General features: G+C 29.3%; 1 protein-coding gene and 1 long non-coding RNA gene across 5 annotated transcripts in view; one reads left to right on the forward strand and one right to left on the reverse strand.

Annotated features, from left to right (window-relative positions):
* The window catches only part of Polr3B (RNA polymerase III subunit RpIII128), a 123,408-nt gene extending 121,141 nt beyond the window's left edge, over nucleotides 1–2,267 (reverse strand). The window contains exon 1 of one of the 3 annotated variants that reach the window (XM_085814884.1): nucleotides 2,138–2,267. The gene's annotated coding sequence lies outside the window, so the exon portion shown is untranslated. The remainder of the gene's footprint in view (nucleotides 1–2,137) is intronic. The other 2 variants (XM_085814885.1, XM_085814886.1) reach the window with 2 other exon arrangements.
* A 246-nt stretch (nucleotides 2,268–2,513) lies between these two features.
* Nucleotides 2,514–6,266, forward strand: LOC118200313 (uncharacterized). 2 transcript variants are annotated; one of them, XR_004760070.2, is made up of 4 exons: nucleotides 2,514–2,700; nucleotides 4,364–4,401; nucleotides 4,978–5,031; nucleotides 6,044–6,266. It is a non-coding gene; the product is annotated as an uncharacterized LOC118200313 (long non-coding RNA). The 2 variants fall into 2 exon arrangements; XR_015040653.1 differs by lacking the exons at nucleotides 2,514–2,700; nucleotides 4,364–4,401 and having other exon boundaries at nucleotides 4,408–5,031.
* The last annotated feature ends 242 nt before the right edge of the window (nucleotides 6,267–6,508 follow it).

A 6,508-nucleotide genomic window follows, 5' to 3' on the forward strand; every position in this document is an offset into this window, starting at 1 on the left:
TTAATTGCTTTGGGACAATATGCATTGCATGTAATCAAAGAGCAATGCATGATTGAGTACGATTGAATGCAGCAGCCAATTTCAAGAGTGTTGAACAAGGAATTTTATTCAATAATACTTTTTTCATTCCAACAAAATAATTAAATAAAACTTCCTGCAAATATTGTTTTCCTGACACAAAATTTGGCATTTTTATGAGGTAGTTTTATGACGCTATATTTTATGCTTCAAAAGGATAGAATAATTATCATGCACCAAATACTTAAATTAAACTTATGCCCTTGAAGTTAAAAAATAAACCTATTCTTTCTTGGTACTTTTCCGTTTCGCTGGCGCAAATCTCGCCAAGCAGACTTTGTTGGCGACAACATACAGTATACACATAAAATTGTTAACAAATGTTTAATTTTATATTGCACATAATTTTATCGCAGAAATTTTAAATGTTGCCAAGGGCTTACATGCTGGCCACTTTAACAAAGATGTATCAATAAACTTCTGTTCAATATTTAATAAGATATATTTTATTGAATTTAGCATATTAAAAGCATTTTAGTCTCAGCTTTACACGGTAAATTGCAATTCTCTACCAGTAAGGCCTTCAGGTCCTCCTCACCACAATAGATATTTTCTTGAGCCAATTTCTAAATAACACTTTATTATTTTAGCCAGAGATTGCAAAAATACTTAAACTGAAAAAGATACCTTCACAAAGACTGTTTTATGAGAAATTGTCTTCATTCCTTCTGCACATAGAGAAAACCATGGAATCACTATGTAGCCAGTTCTACTATGATTTAAATATAGGTGGTTGGATCCTAGCGGAGCTCACACCCTTGGCGCGAATGATTTTAGTTCTGGTGCATATCGATGTGTACATGGACAAAGTCAAGGGAGTGTGCAATGCAAAGTTTGTGCAATTCTCTGATGTTTTAAGTGAAAATAGGTTAATGTGTACATGGATACCAAGTTTGTGCAATTCTTCGACTTGTTATTTTCAAGTTGGCAATTTTGAAAAATGCGGTAAGCAGTGCGCACTTTTCCAGTTTGTCACCAAGGGTGTGGGCTTTCCTAGGATTTTACCAATATATGTCAACTATCAAGGAGCTACTGGTAGACTCCTGAATAAATATTAATTTGATAATTAGAGATATTTCCAGACTTTTCAGAAACATAAAAGCAAGAAACGTTTTAGAGTTTTATGCTTATAATTATTATCATAATAGTAAACTTAATAACCTGACATCTGCCTACTAAGTTATTAAAGAATAAACAAACTTCAAATATTCTACCCTGATTACTATCATATACTTCCATAACTTAATTCTTTAACAATCAGTAGTTATTTTACAGCGAGATACAAGACCCGAAATTTCAACATTTTGTTTCAGGTAACTCTTCCCAAATTAGCATACTGTCAAAATATAACAATGTATTTTAATTTTGTCTTGTTATACAAATCAAGAACCAACATTCAGCATTCTTAAACATTTGGCCACTGACTGGACTGGTCTATTCAAGTCATAAAATTGAAAATATAAATGCAATGTAATATTTTTTACACCAAAACTGAAAACGTTTTCAGAACTTTATTCCAATTATGTGAATTTTACATATCATGAATTAAAAATATTACAGGCCACAAATGTTACTAGTTTTGAAATATTTTGCAAAGCAATTTCTGAAAAACATTTCCTTTTATTATGAGCTGAAAACAAATTATCTAATACATTTAAATTGCAAAAACCGTACTAGGGAGGCATAAAGCGGCTGCTTCCAAGCATACGAAAAACGGGCAGCCAGATACAGCCCCAGCTAAATTTACAAGACACCAAATGTGCTAATCGAACAGAAATATGCTTTACCAGTGAAAGAGTTTAAATATTAATCTTCGTGATAATTTTAATAAAATATCGCATTCGTTTGGTCACATTACTTCGGATGCACTTTATAATTTTAAACAGATTACCTTTCGACAGTAACAAGGAAAGATTTATATGTGCGGCATGGCACTATTAATATATTAATGTAATACAAAATCTCTCACACCAACAAAGAACTTGACTTGGTTAATAAATGGTCGACTGCATATTCAATAAAACAAATTATCACGGTAAAGAATGCTTTTATTACTCACATTTTTTTAACTTACTGCTATATTTTAGTACCCTCAATTTATACCGCACGTACTTCAACCTTCAACACACACACAAACTCTATAATTGCAATCACAACAGACAGACAAAGTAGACAGATGTCTTGTTTTGCACCCGCTAAGTCTTTCTGCGCCGATGGGCGACACACTAAACACGTTGCCCCCTAGGGGCGAATTCAAATGCAACGCTCTGATAAATTGCAAATTTTAGCTCGCAAGAGGCGTTCCTGCTATCGTCTGCTAAAGTCGAATTCAAGTGCAACGCTTTACCGCTCTGGTAACTGATGACGTCAAAATTGCAATGGGGAGCTGGTTTGCTCTCGTGCTAGGAGAGCTTGTCCGATAAACTACATCAATATCCAATGAGACTGACAGAAAACATCAGTTCCCATGATTTCTCTGAGCTTATGGTCAAGTGTTTGCTGCGTTGTAGTGTGGCGTAATGAATTGTTCCAGTCCTGAAAAAGTTCCAGTCCTTTTAATGTGTACAACTTTATTTACTTTATCCTATAGAAAATTCCCTCCAAAGTAATCTAGAGCAACAGGTGTGTGTAAAATATATTTTACTTTTCAAACAAAAATACTTGCTTTTTCAAATATAAACCACATTTTTTTTCCCATTTTCAAATTACAGCATTTGGTTTTAATTCTTCTAATAGTAAGTTTAATTTAAAATTCAAATTTGTGTTATATTTTTATTGTTTAATGCAGATGCATGATTCTTCAGTGACAGTAGGCATGTTTACCATATGAAAATTAACTAGTTCTTGAATTATATAGTAATTAATAAGCCCATCTATCTACAAGCAGATAAGCCTGCTGAACACCGCTATCCCAGTCTCTCTTTAAATCCAGGTGAAAAAGGCTGGCTGCATGAGTGTTTTCTTCATTTTTTCAATGTATAACATGAATACTAAGTTTTCCTTAGTCTTCCATGCAGGCATTCCTTCCCTTAGACATTCATTATGTGATGAAACAGTTAAGAGCAATTTTTAGATTTATATTGTACATCGTTAGGAAAATATAAAAATGAAATTAAAGGTATTTCAATGTAATACAATAAATAAAAAATTATATGAAACCCTGATAATTCTAATGTGATATTAATGTAATATATACATCCAGAGTAAAGGTTAATTTATAAATTATGCTTTGTGTTCTGCTCATTATATTGTGCATTTACAGTACACTTTCTGCTTCTTAAGTGAAAGTTTGGACCCATTCTCATTTGATATCAGTTATGTTCAGATTTATTTATTTCATAAAATTTCAAAAAACAATTTTTGGTTATTAAAAGCTACAAGTGCAGAAACAAAAGCTTAATTTCTTTACTGTAACTGTGTCATGCTTCTCTGCTGATAATGAAAGTCGTCTTTTAATAAGATTTCTTTCATTGCATATATTAATTATATCTTTTACCATACTGGTTGCCATCTTTCATTGTGCATTCTTCAATATTTTTTGGTACTTACGTATTAACACAAACACCTGGATCAGTTTGGTGGTCTTTATAAATGAAAAGAGAAAAATACTTATCAGGAGAAGTACGTTGTTTTTGCAGCTTGCTTTTAGCATAACCAAACTATCAATATTTATCTAAGTTGGCAAAATGTTATCAACATATCAAAGGAAAAAAAATTTAACAAATTTTAAAATACAAATTTGAATTATTAAATAAAAATTATATGATAGTTTAAAAAAAATACATTTTCCACAAATTTTTTGTCTAATTTTTTAACACTTGTGCCAAGTGATCTGTTTTCACTTAAAAAAAAAAAAAATCAGAGAATTACATAAATTTGATACTGCATGCCTTGTCTATGTACCAAATTCATCTCATAGTTGTTTCCATTAGAAATTTTGGTACTAAAATGTTCTATTCCTGCAGAACTTTTAACACAGCTTCGTCTTTTGATGGTAAGCTCCACAAGCAGTATTTTAAATCTGAAATTAATCTAAAACAACTATTCATATCTAAAATCGATTGGAACTTGAAATACAACATAAGAAACACATATGAAAATGGTGACGTTGCTTGAATGAAAAATTGTCATGAGCATGTTATCTGAAAAATTTTGATGCATAATCGTTGCCAGAGTTTGGCACATTTTTAAAAATTTGGTAACCTTTATTAAGGTGGTTTCAATAATATGCAAATATCTTTTATTCTTATGATTGCTTCCTTGTATACTTTTTTTCTTTCCCTAGAGTGCAGCACAATACCACAAGTTTTCCAGCCAAATGCGGTATGCATTTCAAGTTTCTATACATTTATATAAATTTTAAGAGAGTAAAATATTGACAAAAACTGCATTAAGTTTTCAACTCTTGTTTTGTTTTTCATTAAAAATTTGCTACCATTATGTATAATTCATTTTTTTTAATGTAAATGTTTTTAAGTATTTGTAGGATAAAGGCAAATTACACTTATTCATTCTTTCTTTGATATAATACATGTAGCTCTTTACCTGAAATCAATGTTTGTCAAATTATTATGCATAAATTAGAAGTATGCATGTTTCTCTTAAGTCAGTTATGTTTCAGGAACTATCTTTAATGAATTGTATAGAAAATTGTGGAAGAGGTGTTAGGTGTACAGGAACGTGGTATATTATAAACATGTATAGTATCTCATAGTATATAAACTCATAACTTTGATTATGCAGTATGCTTTGTATATTATTTCTGAAAGCATGTATATTTCAATCAAGATTGTTGAGTAAACTTTTCTTACTTTATGCTATCTCTGAAAGCATGTATATTTCAGTCAAGATTGTTAAGTAAATTGTGCTTATTTTATGCTTTTTTCTTTTTTACATTAGAAAATTCCACACCTTTATCACGAGGAAATCTGCAATGGCATTTAGGAATGACAAGTTTGTATCTATTACATAAAATCTGTTTTCTGGATTCTTCTTTTCCTTTTTCTCCCAACAGAAAAACTTTAATGGTATAAATCAGCGGTTTTCAACCTTTTGACTGTAGTGTACCATCTAAGCAAAAACTGAAAAACATTAATACCACCACTAATTTTACAATGATTATTTTTCAATTCCTCAATAGAAATATTAAAAACATATATATATATATATATTGCTATTTTCATTAATTATGTACACATAAAAAACTATTAGATTAAAAACTGATGATTACTTAATTATCAAAATTAAATTAATTATTCACTTGATTATCAAAATTTCAGTTATAATACTTTAATATTTAATTTCTTTATGTCTGCTCTTATTTCATTTAATGGTAAATTAGGATCCACTTTTTATTTTGATGAGTATTTATATTTCAAATTTAACATGGAAAAAATCATTTTTCACACAAACAGGTTGTGCGAAAAGACAATACAAATTTGATAGCTTTATTTGAAATGCCTTTAAATTCTTTTTTTCGGTTCAGCCAAAAGTTAACAAATGTGTCATTTTCCAAATCTTCAAGTCAATTTCGATCAAAGGAAATTTCTATTAACTATTCTTTTCTTTATGAGATTTTTGAATTTAATAGTTAAAAATACTTTGTTTCTTTGCATACCACCAGCTGAGAACCGCTGGTATAAATTAATTATAACAGATGTAAATTAATATTTCTCATATAAAAGTTATTTCAATTCTTTATTGCAAACATTATATACAGAGTATGTCTTTTTTAACAACAAGATTTTAAGAATTTAAAGTAATAATCATTAAATCCTCTTGATTTATAAACAGTCTTAAAAATTATAAAGGGAAAAAAATTGAAAGTTAAAGAAACCAATATTATGAATTGTTCCTTTTTAGAGAAGTTTCATTGTTTAATTAATTATAAAAAGTGTTTAACATTATGAAATATAAAAATTAAGAATATTTGAATTTGAATGAATATCTTAAAATTTTCCCACAGATAGAAGCTCAACTATTCGAAGCAGGAGACCGAAGAGAAAAAAGGAAGAGAGATGATATTACAGCTGCAGAAAAGGAAATAATTGAAATGCAGAAGAATATATTAATGTACTGTGTGAAATATGTGACTTGTATAAGCAATCAGTTGCAAATCAGTCTGCTGTCATAGAAAATCAAAATATAATTATTAATTTATTAAAAAAATAAATCATGCATTTCAAATATTAGTGTTTTCATTCTTGTATGTATTTCTGCAGTGTGGGATTCAGATTTTAATTGTAAAATTTACTACTTTCTTAATTTTATAAAATTTTGTGATTATAAAAATTATTTAAAAGAAATTCACAGATCCATTATATGACATAAACATTATAATAATTCTAATACCACTATTATAAGTCTCGTGAAAATATTTATGCATTTTACACAGCAGTTATCTTTTTCCTGGAGGAAAATGGGAATAAGA

The sequence above is a fragment of the Stegodyphus dumicola genome, chromosome 4, assembly GCF_044657685.1.
Source record: "Stegodyphus dumicola isolate Sdum_Otavi_A_Nest chromosome 4, ASM4465768v1".
Classification (NCBI taxonomy): Eukaryota; Metazoa; Arthropoda; class Arachnida; order Araneae; family Eresidae; genus Stegodyphus; species Stegodyphus dumicola.